At 33.7% G+C, this 16,616-nt stretch overlaps 1 protein-coding gene across 7 annotated transcripts in view; it reads left to right on the top strand.

Annotated features, from left to right (window-relative positions):
* Positions 1–16,616, top strand: part of LOC108359435 (membrane-associated guanylate kinase, WW and PDZ domain-containing protein 1-like) — an 87,858-nt gene that overhangs the window by 42,657 nt on the left and 28,585 nt on the right. The gene's annotated exons all lie outside the window — the stretch shown is intronic.

Genomic DNA, 16,616 nt, shown 5'->3' with positions numbered 1-16,616 from the left:
ATGCGTAAAGATAAATGCAAAAATGAAACCAAATTAAAACACTTTACTCATATAATGGCCCTTTGCCATTATATGTAGTTGAAGAAAGTGTTAAACATAAAGGTCAAAACAAAGACAAATATTAAGAAAAAGATGAGGATGAGGATACAGATAAAAGTAAAGATGAAGATAGAGGAAGAAGGATTAAAATAAAGGTAATTATAAAGAAAAGGATATAGATAGACACAGAGACTAAACCTTGGGAACTATTTCGGGATTTTCGGTATTCACGGGACTTATCGATATAATAATCGATATTTTTCTCGATTTTGTTATCGATATTTTATCGATTTTTTTACAGATATTTTTGTAAATTTTGTTATCGATATTTTTTTATCTATTTTGTGATCGATATTTTTGTCGATTTTGTTATCGATATTTTTTCGATTATTTTATTGATATTTTTATCGATTTTCTTATCGATATTTGCATAATCGATTTTGTTATCGATATTTTTATCAATTTTGCTATAAAAAAAGTTTTTTCGGCGTAATTTTCCAGAACTTTGTTTATCCTTTTCAGAAGCTCTAGAACTTTTGAAAAGCTACCCAGAACTGTTTTTTCAAAAATGTAACTATTTTGGCTTATTAGGAAAAAATGCTTTTTTACATAATTTTGCAGAACTTTCTTTCTCCTTCACAGGAACTTTAAAACTTTTGAAAAACTTCCCAGAACATTTCATTTTAATTTTTTTGCAAAAATTTAACTTTTTCGAAAAAATGTTTTTTTCGGCGTAATTTTGCAGGTCTTTCTTTCCTTTTCAGGAACTCTGAAACTATTGAAGAGCTACTCAGAATAGTTTTACTCTTCCGACTTTTTAGAAAAAAAAAAATGTTTTTTTCGGCGGAATTTCGCAGCACTTCTTTTCCCTTCCAGGAACTCTAGAACTATTGAAGAGCTACCCAGAACAGTTTTAATTTTTTTTTTTTAATTTAACTATTTTGACTTATTAGGAAAAAATGTTTTTTTTTCGGCGTAATTTTGCAGAACTTTATTTTTCCTCTTTAGGAACTCTAGAACTATTGAAGACCTACTCAGAATACTTTTAATTCTTATTTTTTTCAAACAATTAACTTTTTGGACTTTATGAAAAAAAAATAAAATAGTTTCGGCGTAATTTTGCAGATTTTTTTTTCCTTTTCAGGAACTCTAGAACTATTGAAAAGCTACTCAGAAAAATTATTTATTTGCCTTTTTGCCACATGTCGTATGCTGCGTGAATCTGGCATACACAATTTTTAAAACATTTTTTATTTTTTCAAAATATCCAGAACTTATTTTCCTTGTCAAAAACTCAAGAACTATTGGAAGGCTACTCAGAACAACTTTTTTTGTCGTTTTGCGTCATTTGATATGCCAACTTCTCAGACATCTTCAAAAGATAAGATGTTATTGAAGAATCCCGCCTATTTAGAAGCTGATTAAAATTAAAAATTCAGCAAACTTTAAGAATTACACCTAAAAATTTTAATCTTTTTATTCAGAATTTTTACATAATTTTAGGTATACAGTTTTCTAGCCTATTAAATTTTAGTAGGTTAAAGTGCAAATTTCAAGACACCATAAATGGGAGAAAATGCACAACAGCGTCAACAAAAAAAAAAAAAAAAAAATATGCACTAAAATTTAATGGATTATAAAACTGCATACCTGAAATTTGTTAGGAATTATGAATAATAAGTTTAAAAGTTTTGGGTCTAATTGGTAAAGTTTGTCGAATTTTTATAATTTGTGTACGAAGTTTGAAATGTGGATTTATGTGGTGTGTGGATTTATGTGCTAGACTTAAAAAAAAAAGTATAAACATTAAATAAACAAGAGATAATTAGCAAAAACTGGTAAAAATGTCACTTAACTTAATAAGCTGACCACAAGGGTATGTATGTATGTGATTGAATAATGAGAGGCACCGACTGCCGAATGTGAATGTAATACTGGTAGAAGCATACATACGTAATTAAGCATTAATTCAAATTTTGTACGACTGTATACTTTTGTAATTATTACAAAGCATTAATTTGTTTTAGAATGGTTTTGGAAAAAACTATTTCAATAAAAACTTTTGTATTCTCGCAATCTTGCGTACAATTTGTACTAAATGATTGGTACTAAAATGTTGGATTAATTTGAACGCTCATTCGGTGTTAAAATCTTTTATTTCAGCATTCAGTTAATATTTGTAGTGAGATTATTCATTATGTACCTATGTACGTCGATGTATAAGATCATAATTGTTTTGAATGATCGCAGAGTTAAGAAATTATAATCCCCATTCTCAAATAGAGAAAAAAATAACAAATAATAAAATGATTTGAATGCATACACATACCAAAATTGAACTTTTTTTTTTGGTTGTGAAGGGTTACCTCCTTCTTCGTATCAACTTCAATGTTTATAAGTAAATTTGCTATACAGCACTTGCAGCATAAACAAATTACGTACATAACATATATACATACAAACATGGATGCATACAGAACACATGTATGTACATAAGTATGTTACATAGCATGTTGCCGCGGCTTCCTCATACTTTATAGCAGCATGTGCTGCCGTTTTCTATTGTTGGCGCGCGTGCAAGGTCTTTGACTTGCTGACATCAATAAAGCGAATGCTAGTGCAACTGCCATGTGAACGGGTGGCGCAGCGCACAGTCGTCCGGCTGCAACACAGCACCAACCAGTTACCAGTGATCGCTGTCGCTTATTATGAGAAGCGTTTGGTAGTTTCCGCCTTCGCCTTTGGCATTTCCAATGCAACGCAGTGTAGCAGAAGTCACACAATTTACTTACAGTTGCTCTGTTTGCTCACGCATTAGAAGCTTCCTTTACATACCTACATATTTCTACTTTCCATTCGATGTATGTATGTATGTATGTATGTATATACTTTATTGTTGGGCTTTTGTTTTATGCACTTCTACGCTGGTGTTGAATGTTGTTTCGCTCATTTAATTTAATTTTTCCTTCTTATACTCCTATTTACTTTCTATGCCTACTTATTAAAAGTACTTATGCATTTTCATCTATGCTTCTTCATTACTTACAGTGTCGTTGAAGTTTCCATTCACAGCTTCGTCTTTCACCAAAACAGACTCTTTTATGCATAATTGTAAAGATTTCTACTTCTTGCAGTGTGTGATGGTGCCAATGCACTTAAGTACAATCATATGCAGTTACTTAAGTACAATTTTTTTTATAGATATTGTACATACAGTCAATTATGTTATAAAATCAAGCATTTTTTGTGAAAAATCTTTAGATTATAGAACATATAGTTTTATTGACGTGATTTCTGATATGTGTGGATTTTTGTAAAGGATATTTAGAATTTCCGTGCTTGATCAACTTCGTTTGCCTCATTATCAGTATCACTCGTACAAACCTGTGTTACTACATATTCTACCGTAAGTATTGCTGTTACGATATTATAACAAAAGCAATTTTGACGATTTTCGGTGCTTTCAGAATCAACATAACAATCCTTGTTTTCATCACAGGAAAGGCGGTGCCGAATTTTTTTGTATTAAGTATTTACGAATTACAATCGAAATATTCTTGTTCTTGATTAGCGCTGCAACCTCCTAAATGATTTTGGGCGAGTTCTATGATAACTGATGCCGATTGGAGATTGCAAGCGAGACCAAGTCCTTATCCGCCTGCCATTTCTTCTTCCAAAGTCACCACCAGCGGATACCGCATTGAATACTTTCGGGGTAGCGTTAGTGTCCCATCGCATGACATAACCGAAGCAACGGATCCACTGTATTTTAATTTGCTGCACTATGTCTATGTAGTTGTAAAGCTCTGATAGCTCCTCTGTCCCATCTGTGATACTTTTTTCGAATTTGTTGCCGTCAATAGAGATGTTAGTGCCAAGGTGCGAGTGGCTTGACTGTTTGTAGCGTCATAGTGCTGTTCATCTTAAGACCCTTTCCCTTTGCTTCATATCAAACTTGGAAAATGATGACGATGTCATAAGCCAATTATACGTTCTTATATAATTATAAATCTTATAAAACAAATTGTTAAAAGTCGTCGCTCGATAGGAAGTAATCCTGTCCGAAATCCCCATTTCGTAACGGCTCGGTGAGGTCCTTGTCATTCTGACGGACCCATACGCAGCCATATTATATTTTACCGGGATATCAAATACAGACATCGCGGCATAGTGACAATTTTTATTCGTGCTGTCGAGAGCAGCTTTGAAATCGCCACATGGTCTAAGATGGGCTCAATACGCTCGATAAGACCTTGTATCGGATGCTTCGAACTCTGATCCCGCGGTAATTGGCGCATATGGCGAGTCGCCATCTGACCATATTCTGCATAAGAAATTACGCATGTACCGTCTAATAAAATATGATCAATTTGGTTTTTCGATCTCCGGCGTTTTAGTCGGTGGGACCAAAGGCCCTTTCTTTGGCGACCCTAGCATTGAAATCGAGAAACACGATTTTGATATCTTGACTGGGGCAGGGCTGGTTTGTGCGCTCATAAGCTTAGAGAAGTCATCCTTTAATGCCTCGTAGACGTAAATGAGCGAGATATTGAAGAGCCTCATTGAGGCTCGTCCACAGGGTTGAACGACATATCTCGGATACGAAGTCTCTTTCACACCGCAAAGCCAACACCGAATTTGCATTCCTTTACATGTCAGCTGTTGTAGACGTCGCAAGGCCCCTTGCCAAAAATTCCATTATTGTTTATCTCTGACGATTTATTCCTAAAACCAGTCTACACACAAGGAACTTCAAAAAGATTTTTGCTCAAATACCCTACAATTTGTCTCCATTTTTTCTAAACAAACAACACTAAAGTGAACTGTACTGAATAATGATGCTAAGAACCCATTTCATTTACCTATTTTTACCTACTCAAATATGACCTTATTTACGCACATGTGTACATATGCACATATGTATGTAGAGCAGAAGACGGTTGATCAAAAGGCTTACAAACAGAGCTGCCAACTATACTGAGCTATGAAGTGCTATATTGAGAATAAAAAAGTGCTAAAATGTGCCAAATAGATAAATAAATGTGCCAAAAAAAGTGCCATTCTTTTAAATTCTTCCCATTCGGCATTAAAATTACAAACACATTTCTAAAACAAAAGTCCAATGCCAAAGTAAGATAAACCAGTTTTATACACTATAGAAATTAGAAAATTTTAGTTAAGGATAAGAAGGACATGCAAAGGATTTCACAAAAATGTGTTGAAATATTACTATTTTTCAAAAGTGTCAATTGAAAAATTGAGTACCATTTGAAGTAAAATAGGACCACAAATGGCACGGTTCGAGCCAAGTTGGCCGCTGTGGTGTACTGGTAAGCAGTGCGCGCTTTCACTCTTCAGCACCCGGGTTCAAGCCCTGGTCAAAGCAACAATATAGAAAAAGGGTTTTTCTTAACAGCGGTAGTCCCTCAGCAGGCATTGGCAAACCTCCGAGTGTATTTCTGCCAGGAAAAACTGCTTCTCATAAAAATACAATCGGCGTTAGGAGTCGGCGTAAAACTGTAGGTCCCTCCGCTTTGTGTGACAACATCAAGGCGCACGCCATAATTCGGAGGAGAAGCTCGGCCAAACACTAACATATTATTATTATTGAGCCAAGTTGGCAGCCCTGCTTACAAACATACTCGCATCATATGCAAATATTTGGTTCCATTGATGCGTTTAAAACTCATTTGGGTTAAGCAAACAGACGAGTATCTCGTAGGCTCTAAATGCGAGAATTCGTAAGTTGGAGAGCAAGTTGGTTACGTATGTATGTTGATATGTGTATGCATCATGAACAGTGGGAATGGATGGAGATGCGGTTCAACAAGTAATCATGCAGGTGTGCAATCATTACTCCCACAAACATTTGTGATTAAGAAAAAAACAATAACAAATTAATTCCTTTTCTGATACGTGTGCTTTGTACTACCCAACCGAGTTAATTCATACACTCTTGAAATTTTTTGCAGCATTCCCTTTTAATGAGTTTTTATCAGTGTGCAAAATTCTGTTAGCCATGTACATACATATAGAACATTGCAATACCTATTATATGAATGAACTATAATTGCCACTATTTTCTTAATTTTTTTTATGCGACCCCTAAGAATTGCTCTTGCTTTTTGGAAATGGGTTTTTGCACGATGAAGAAGAAACTAAAAGCGTCAAACATTATATCTACTACTTTCCTGCCCTAGTTAAAAGGATCACAGTGGTCTGAGAATGGCAGAAAGTCCACGCTTCGAAATGTCTCGAATTAAGCAACTTAGCGGTTAGCTAAACACTAGAAATTCTTATTAACACGATCCAAGGCTTTTTCCGGAAAAATGCCACCAGTAATTTAATGATCCCTTTTTATTATACTTGTTTTCATCTTTAATGTCAAGATCAATAGTATACAAGGGCTGCGGCCAAGCAGCTTTGTTTAGGAATGTAGAAGTTGGAAAAATTACATTGATTGGCGAATTTCCTTGCCCTCTACATTAAGGTGCAGGTATGGTAGATCTCCCGTTATAGAACATAACCAATTATCTTGTTTTTTTACGCTTTGAATACGAATCCGAGGTCTGTTAGCCTCCATCACGTCAGGTTCGAGGTCATTTGAAGGTCAAGTAGGGAAGAATTAATTAAATGAATCTAAAAACTCATATGCATAGGGTTTTTGACTCGCGGTACCCGAATCCGAGGCCGCTAACCTCAATAATGTCCTAAATAATATTAATATTTGGTATTTAATAAAAACTTATAAATTGCATAAACGTATATATGCGAATTAAGTTACAATCCAGCGTGACTTCTGTTGAAAACAAGCTAAAACGAGCTGAGTACTTGTTTATATGTACATACGTATGTATGCACATTAGGGTGGTCCAAAAATGCATGTAAAAAAGTAAAGTCGGAATTTTTATACTCTCACCCCCAGGATCCTTCTATACCAAAAAAAATAGACCCTTATTTTTTTATTTTGAAATTAAAAAATGTTTAGAGGTCGCTCAAAGCGCTCAAAGTTTTCCATGTATTTTGTATGGAAAAAACAAAATATCTCTTCAGGAGACTTCCACTAATAATATTTAGTTGTTTATTGAGCCATCTTTTAATACTAAAGATTTTTTATTTATCCCCCCATAGAAAAAAAATAGGGGTATACTTGTTTTCGGTATAAAACAATCCTGGGGGTGAGAGCATTAAAATTCCTACTTTACTTATTTTGGACCACCCTAATGTACATATCTCAGTTTCGGCCAAGCAAAATACTTAACGATGATCGACACGAATAAAAAGTAATAATTTATGATTTTCCCGCTGTGATCAGAACAACTTCAATCGTATCTTTATGTATCTGTGTAACAATTCATATTTGCTCCGGTTTTTCGCTTTTCCGCCTATTATGCACAAGTATGAGAGTATTTGCACTTTTATGTGTAACACATTCCTTGTAGGAAAATATTATGCTATCCTTTTATATTCTACACGGTCAAAAATTTTGGTTAAAATGTTATACCGAGCTGGGACTATTGCCTTTTTTAATCTTTTATAGTCTACTTTTTAAACCAGTTAATAGTTTTAAGTAATTTTTAATATATTCTGGTTTAAATTTTAGTCTAGCGAGAAAATGATGTTTTCCTATGAGTGGTTTACAAATCAAACCAAAATGTTTTAATTCTAGTTTCTAGGTTTCATATTTAGAAAATTTTGTTTAAAATCTAAACCGAAATAGAAAATGTTTGCCTCAATAGGCCTTATTTTATATGTCTCTCAGAGAGAGAGAGCAAATCTTATGAACTGACGGCATCAACACAACGAAATGTGGTGTTGATTCAACTTCAACATAAGAAAGCACATTGACATACATGCATGGCCGTAGCTGAGTGTGCAAAGATGCTTGGTATAATTGGTTGCTACCAAGGCTGTCCCCGGTTCAATCCTCATCAGACGGAGCATGCAATTTAAGACTCTTTTTATTCTTAATTATGAAAATGTTTGGGTTTAAAATTTAAACCGAACTGTTTAATTTCTAAACCCAACATATGTGCTCTCTTTTTTAAACTTGGAAGGTTTGTATTTGAAACTGAATTTAGTTTGGTCATATATGTAGTTTAAAAAGTTTAAAATTAAAACCGAAATTTTTAACCGTGTATGAAAAAAAAACCGAAGAGATTTGAAATTTTAGATTTGGTCAATCAGTTCTGCTAAATATATATTTTTCTTCGTTCTCTTCACTGGCTAACGCAAGCAGTGGTAAAACGGATAAAATAACTTTATGCCCTTACATAATTTTAAGTCCATTTATTGCATCTTGTCACGAGTCATTTGATGGACAAATCTTTGAAAGGTGTTTTATAGCATAGACAGACGACAACGTTAATCCGGATTAACGGCGAAGTTGATCCGATCATAATTGCAGATTAAGTGAGCCACGAGGTCGTGGATTGGAATCCCATGGGCAGCAAATTTTTATTTAAATTTTTTTAGTAACCTTTTTTTTTAAATTATTACATTTCACTAGTCTGCTAAAAAATTTAAAAAAAGCAGGTAATTTTTAGCAAAAAAAACCGACTTAAAAATATATATATATATATATTTCATGATCCAATGATCGGATCTAAACCAAATTAGTATGGGACCACCTCTGAGACACTACCTTTCCGTTTAAAAAATTAAAATTATCGAAATCGGTTGACGTGGTTCAAAGTTATGCGGCAGCATACATACAAAAAAAAATATTCCGACGAACTGATAACCTCCTCCTTTTTTGGAAGTCGGTTAAAAAATAAATAAAAAGAAGCTGTAATTTTTGTCTATGGAAACTTTTACTTCATACAAAATTACTTTACACCAGTCTCTAGGACCTGCCCACCAGGGACAACTTAAAATTTTTTTTTAATATTTCTCTGAAGGTTACATCAACCTAATTTTTATTGAAAACAAAAGCGTATAGCTCTTATTCTACAACACGAAAACATCTTTCGTGAAAATTAAATGTTTTGGCTAAAATTCATCATGGTAAAATAGAGTTCTTTTCGGTGTCTCTCCAGTCACATTCATTTAAATGGTAATTACGTAGAACTAAGAAATCGTTTGGTATTTTTTTAGTTGCTATGTTGAATAATATTAATCGCTATTGTATAAGTTCCGACTACATAGTTATTATTCACAATTGATCACATTCTAGAGCAAAATGTCCCACCAGTCACAATGAAATGGCCCTTCAATTATTGCTTTTATTTTTTTATGTAGATGTAGCTTCAAATATTTATTTGAAATAACATAAAAAAGATAATAAAAGAAAATATATAATTAAAAACATAAATAAATGTGATTTTTAAGAATTGCCTGTAATGGTGATCGAACCCGAGTGTGCTACCGATTTGTAGTACACAGTTCTAACCACTCGACTACCGCGGATGCCAGACTAGTTTGCTGGGTAACCGCTTACACGCAAAGCCCGTTTAACAGAAGCTGCCTGCTGGTAGCTGGCAAGAAACATGTGATTAGTTCAACGGGATTTAGACACAAAAAACAATAGACATTAGTAATTATGCGACGTATTTGCGTAATAAAGCATCGTTCACTCAAAATCGGTACGCGTTCCAGCAATTCCTGTACAGCAATCGCTTGAATGTATTAAAAAGTTGCAATGCAGATCGTTAGACAATAGATCTACCATTATGAGATTTAAATTTCATAGTACTGGCTTTTAAGTTGACAGTTTTCTTCGCCTTGGAAGTGGCTGCCAAAAAAAAAAATTTTGAACAAATTCGTTGGAAATCCTAAATTCCCGAGATCAAAAATCAAATTAAAATTAAGTACACCAAAAACTTCTAATCTTCCTTCAAAAATCAATGAATGGATTCCTTCTGCTTAAACTAACATAGTAAGCTAATCATCAAAAAAGATCATTTCGCACCAGCTTAAGGATAAGGCTCTTTAACTCAATTATAAAAAAAAATCGGCTTATCAGAAGAAGATCGCGCGAGAGAATTGGAAAACGATTATCCACAGTTCAGCGAATGGAAGCTATGGCAAGACTTAAACCTTATCGAGTTATAATATATATAATTCTGTTAGATTAAATAAATTTTATAACAAAAACCGCACCCGTTTACTTTACCCCGATGTTCACACCAAATGTGGTATTTTTTAGTAATGACTAAAAAACATGTTTAAAACTTGACTTCGGTCATCTCCCACGTTAAAAGTTATAAGCTAAAAATAAACAGCGTGGTACCCTCTTAAAACTAAATTTATAGAAGTTGACACAGTTGTCAAAGGGATATGAAATGAGGACAGAATCGAAACAGTCTCATTAAAACTCGATTAGACTCCCCAATGGGTCATATGACCCCAGAAGGAGCGCGTGCACAAAATGTTAAGCCTTTGTATCATTTACTTTAGACCTTCAGTAAAGTTTTGGGTGGTTTTAATGAAAATGTATTATTCACAGGTAACTTTAAATCGGTTTGAAGCCAAAGATATGAATAAAGTTCTGGAACTCATCAATTTACGAATATGTCCCATTTACGTCAAATCGAAAAATGCACGGTATTTATTCAAAACAAAATTAGTACAAATGCGCGAACTATGAAAAAACATAAACAAAAGATAGTTTAGTGGAACAAGTTGACTACTCAAGTCTCTAGAACGGGTGCTCAGAAAATTTTTATCATTATCAAGGAAATTGTTTGTTATTTATTTATACAAGTAAAATATGAAACTTTCGCTAACATCTATTTATAGCGGAATACTTCTCTTTATTTTAATAGATAAAATATTATTTTCTGAAAACCTGTTAAAAAGATATAGCCCATTTAATGCGTACCGATTTTGAGTGAACAATGCTTTATATATACTGATTTAAAATATAAATCATGTATATACGAAAACAAAAATTTCCCTCTCGACTTTCCCATTAACAATTCACAATAGAGCAGTTTTTTCACTTAACAACACTACTCTTTAGGTCGCGTATGTTTTAACCGACCTGGCTGAACTTGGATAAATAGCCGAGTGTGTGTTGTTGCTTTGCGTGTATTTCGTCGTTTAAGCGAGTGTTCTTTTGTAGCTCGGTTGCAAAAGAATGGACCTAGACTCTTTTGTGACAGCTCTCATGCAAAGCTAAGTATGCATAACTGGGCTATTATACAGAAATTTTGTCTCGCAAATTCCATGCAATTGTTATTGCAACAAACTGGGAGAGAGTTTGGCGCCTCTCACAGAAAACTAAATTTGTTTTCCATCGCAGCCAGCAAAGAAACGTAAATTTTGCCAACAGTGCAGTTTAGTTCAATTTTCCGTATCCGAAAACGCATACAAAAAACTCCTTCAGTCATCGCCAATTTTCTTATCGGGAAAACGTTCGAAAAAGATGATGTCATTTGAAAGCAATAATTGTATTTTATTTGCTCAAGCTAAACATTTGAAAGCGTGCATGCGTAGTCGACAGTGGCTGAGCGTGCAGAGTAGTGTGCCGCTATTTGTTAGCTTCCAGATGGTGCCGGGCTCGAATTGCGTCATACGCTTCCTAATTTTATTCTATTTCTTTTGTAACATAAAAAGTATCTGTGAAGTGCAGAAGGAAAGCGTATTGAACGGAAAATTCAATCAGACAAATTTCAGTAAAAACAGCTGAAAACGTATCCTTTTCACCACCATTTTCGGTACTTTTCTGTACATACGTTTCTGCCGCGCACTTTAGTGGGAAAACGGATCATTAAAGTATCTCTAAATGCAATCGGTGAACGGACAAAAATCAGGTTTTCATCGACTTTTTTCCCATTTTCGAATCGGTTTTCGGATTTTTTGCTGGCTGAGATACTAATGTAAAATTAGCGTTGCCTTACAACAAATTTCTACGTAATAGTTTTATATGTAAAAAGCAAACCCCACTGAATTTACGCTGAGGAAGCTTCACAGCATGGGGCACAGTTCATTGTTATCCAAGTTCATAAAAAATTAATATTTTTTACATAATATGTACATTTACAATTTTTATTTCGTGCTGGCAAAATACATTAATACCACATACAATCTGCAACCGTTTGCCAAACTTCGAGTCACCACCTCTCACCAAACTGAGCAACTGGCCAAATAAAGTTTATCTTCTTAAACCTATGTTTACACGGATAGCGTAGAATACAGAAAGCATGCAAAACTACCCGGTAAATCTCGGTATTCACCAGAGTGTCCAGATTGGGCGATTTAGCGCCAATTTGGCGATTTTTTTTACATATATATTTCAAGTCAATTTTTTGTGTGCTATCATGTAAATGCCTTCAAACACGTTTATTTTATCGATTTTGTTGTTGCATATCGAACATTTGCCAATATTAAACCACCATTTGTGACAACTCCCGCTGAATGTGAAATTCGCAATTTATTTTGTGGAAATAACTGATCTCTCCTTCCCTGCAAAAATCGTTGGACCATGTAGTCTATGAGTAGTATATTGGAGTACTTACAAAAGTGTTCCTCTGTCATGCTGTAGCGGACCAACTCGTGTCTCTGCGCCAGCTTATTGTTTGTTATCCGATCAATGCTCGTGTTTTAACGAAATGTGATTGAAGTTGAGCATTTGAAAGCACATTTGCATGTCTGGCTGTAGCTGAACGTGTAGAGATGCTCGCTGTTAGTTCTTAGCTCCCAGCATGTTCGGGTTCGAATGTCGTCAGAGGCAACATTTAATTTTTAATTTTTGTCTTGGTTTTTATTAATTTCGAAAAAGCATTTGAGAAGTGAAGAACAAAAGCGTGTACAAACGAAAAAATATAACAACAATGCCATTGTTAATATGTTGGAGTAGTTTTGTGCTACTCTGATGTAATGCAGGGATGGAGTATATGGTCCTGCCCTAGGACATCGCAATGTTAATTGGACCATATTTTTTATATGAATTGTGGTTAATTTTGGAGTACTCCTTGGTCCTTAGGGAGTACTCTTTACACGCATGCATGGAGTAGTCGCGATTTTTGCAGGGTTAGAGCTTTTATTTTATTTTTAGCGCCGAACGCTTAAAAGCGGATTGTGCGATTAATCAATTAATATCAGTTATTGGGGAATGTGTTAATACAAATATTTTTTTAAAGTATGAGTATTTTTAAAGAAAATTGTTTGTACACCACTATCATATACGTAATTTGTGTTATATATTATTACCCTGAAGGCATTATATACGTTTTTGGTTTTAAAAACTATGTTATAACAAGGTATCATATTTAAAATAATGGATTTTTTAAGCCGATTTCATGAATGTTATAAAAAAATTTGGCAATTTTTTTCAGAAATGGCTCTTTTCCTTTTAAACAATCTGGACAGCCTGGTATTCCAGTTACTAATTTAAATAAATTTTTACTTAATTTCAATTGGCTTCGTATCTGAATTTGGATGGCGACTGCTTTGCCGGCGACGAGGTATATATTCAGGCTACTCTTGCATTTTCTATGAATGTATTCTACGTTCTCGGAGTTTAAGCCAGTTTTGTCATTGAAAATGCCCCTGATCCGCATTAAGTTTAAGGGAAATAACAGTTAAACTTAATCCGGATCAACTGCAGTTAATTCCTGAGATAATTCCTTATTAACGAGTTCATCCGGATCAGGGCTCCACTCTGTCTATGCTTTTAGAGTGCTTTGCAATTATGAGAGATTTTCTTTGACATTTCTAATTTTCCTAGAGGGCAGGTATGCATGCATTGCAACATGTTTGCATTCATTATAGCAGTGGATCACGGAAGTGATTAGAAAAAGAATTTGAAACAAGGTATGTGTACATACATACCTACCTACAAAGTTATGAATATTTGTACATGCATATTTAGATATGTATATACGTACATATTAGTTGCGGTTGTTTACTCATTTCCAGAAAAATCCAGTAAAAGTTTTTACGATTTTCCATGTTTTGGCGTTTTCGTACGCAAAAAGTTGCAAAGTAGGGGAAANATACCTACAAAGTTATGAATATTTGTACATGCATATTTACATATGTATATACGTACATATTAGTTGTGTTTGTTTACTCATTTCCAGAAAAATCCAGTAAAAGTTTTTACGAATTTCCATGTTTTGGCGTTTTCGTACGCAAAAAGTTGCAAAGTAGGGGAAATTGAGAGAGCAAAAAGTGACAGTGGAAGTTGCAAGTTTTTACTGGATTTTACTTAATAAGGAAACTGTTTGGGGGTTTTTATTGTTGAATTTCACAAAATAAACCTATTTAAATATGAAATATATTGTTTTATTAGGAATTTGCTGCGAATAAACAACCAATTTATCAGCTGTTCATGAAGCTTGCAAATTATTACTGGAATAGCGTTCGCGTACTTTTTTGCAAATTTTTTCTATCAGAACGAATTCTCAGAAATAAAGTTACTGGAAAGTTGCTGGCAAGTTACTGGAAAATTTACATAATTATAATAATAATTATTATTATAATTTAATTTTACACCTGAAATGCTACGGAAAGTGAGTACCGCTAATGTTTTGTTTGGCAAGTAGGTAGGTAGCAGTGTTGCCGCGAATCATTTTTAGCGGTAGCCAAATTCCGTTAAAAAAAGGACTAAAAAAAATCGTTGTGGCTAAAAATGGTAGCTAAATTTTTTACTTACATATACATATGTATATAAGTATACACGCAAACATTTTCAATAAGTAATGGTATAGAAAAACAATGAATTCTGGAAAAAAAGCTAATATTTTATCCAACCTAAACCCTTTTTGTATAAAAGGGGAAACATACGACATCAGCTTGCTGGCTCCATCAAGTGATTGTACCATCAGGCTCGAAGCATATAACTTACCAGCATGCTGGTACAATATTTATTTCTTTCAAATGATTAGAACCGAAATTTCATAATTTTTCTACCATTTTGTTAAACATTGTTGTTTTTTTTTTTTATTCACAACTGCAATATCGCGGAACTTAATCTTCCACAAACACGGCTTTGACCCATATAGGGCAAGAAATTTCCGCCAAAATACTTTTTACTTAGAAAATTTAGCTAATTTCACCACTCACGACACCAGCATGCTGGTACAACCATAAAATTTTTAAATAGTTTTTGAAGTCACACCAGCAGCTGGTTCAATCATAGCACAATAACATACACGGTCAATCGACTTGATGGGCCATTTAACAAATCAAGCATATTAAGGGCCGTAAACTTATCTATTTTAAACTATAGTAGTATAAAAACGTAAGGAACATACAATACATATATGTATTAGTTTAAAAATTCATTCTTACATAGATGAAAAAATATGAGATCAAATTAAGCATATACAACTTTTTCATGCCAAGTATGAATAAATTCTCCAAAGGGGTAAAAAAAGGGCTAGGGGCAAGTTTAAATTTATGTGGCCAAAAAAAAGTATGTGGGAGCTAAATCTAGCCACCAAAGGGCTAAAACGGCAACACTGGTAGGTAGGTAGGACAAAGTTTTTATTTGTTTTTATAGGCTTCGTGAATCTAATATTTGCAAGTGCAAGTAAAACTAAATTTTCTCCACTTCATGCCCAACTTTTCGCTAAATTTCCTTAGCAGCATTAAGGGCAAAAACCTTTATAAAAAACCAACAACAAATAACATATAAACAATTAGGCTAACATATAGCAAAAATAGTATTTGATCAAATATTGTTTTTGTTATACTATATATGAAATGATTTACTTATGTTTACCATGTTTGCTAATTGTTTATATGTCATTTGTTGTTGGTTTTTAATAAAACTTTGTGACACAGTCGCTTCTACTATGCAACCTAAATTCTTTATATCGCACAGTGAATATAAATTTTCTGAACTTAAATTGGAAATTTCTGAATTTCAATTTTAACTTTCTGAATTTGAAATGGAAATTCTGAATATGCAACTTTCTGAATTTAAAATGGAAATTCTGAATTTGAATTGTAATATTCTGAATTTGAAATGGAAATTCTGATTTTGAATTGTAATTTTCTGAATTGGAAATGGAAATTCTGATTTTGAAATGGTATTTCTGAACTTGAATAGTGACTATCTGAATTTAAAATGGATTTTCTGAATATGAATTGCAACTTTCTGAAAACGGGGTAGTTTGGCTTGTAAGCGCTGTTTAAACAACGATCTCGCCATTATGCTAGATTCTAATTGTTTCTTAAAAATACTTGACATCCGCATTCGCATCCGCATCCGCGGATGTTACCTTTTAGATATTCGCATCCGCATTCGCATCCGCGGATGTCTAGAATTCCACATTCGCAGCATCCCTAATACTTACATATCTAATGTTGCGTTGAGAATGTAAAAATTGGGACGCATTACAAAATCAAATTGAACATACATATGTTTAGCAATGTATGTACACCACGATTCACTTGAATAGGCACATACATTTCTTAAATAATCTGACTTATATTTTTACTTGGTGGTATTCAAGGAGTTTCGTTTTAGTCTCCTCAGTATTAAATTAAAATACTTGGGTATAGATCTGGTTTTACTTTTTCGAAAGGAGTTGCCACCTATTAAAAAATTAAATTGAAATTACATATTAAAAAAGTTAAATCAATTAGTACAATAAGGATATAAACGAAATGGATTTGAGAAG

This window comes from Rhagoletis zephyria, unplaced genomic scaffold, assembly GCF_001687245.7.
Source record: "Rhagoletis zephyria isolate East Lansing unplaced genomic scaffold, Rhagoletis_zephyria_1.1 Rzeph_scaffold_00393, whole genome shotgun sequence".
In the NCBI taxonomy this organism is placed as follows: Eukaryota; Metazoa; Arthropoda; class Insecta; order Diptera; family Tephritidae; genus Rhagoletis; species Rhagoletis zephyria.
The sequence above is the reverse complement of the archived record's forward strand: the minus strand, read 5'-3'. Positions and strand labels throughout refer to the sequence as shown.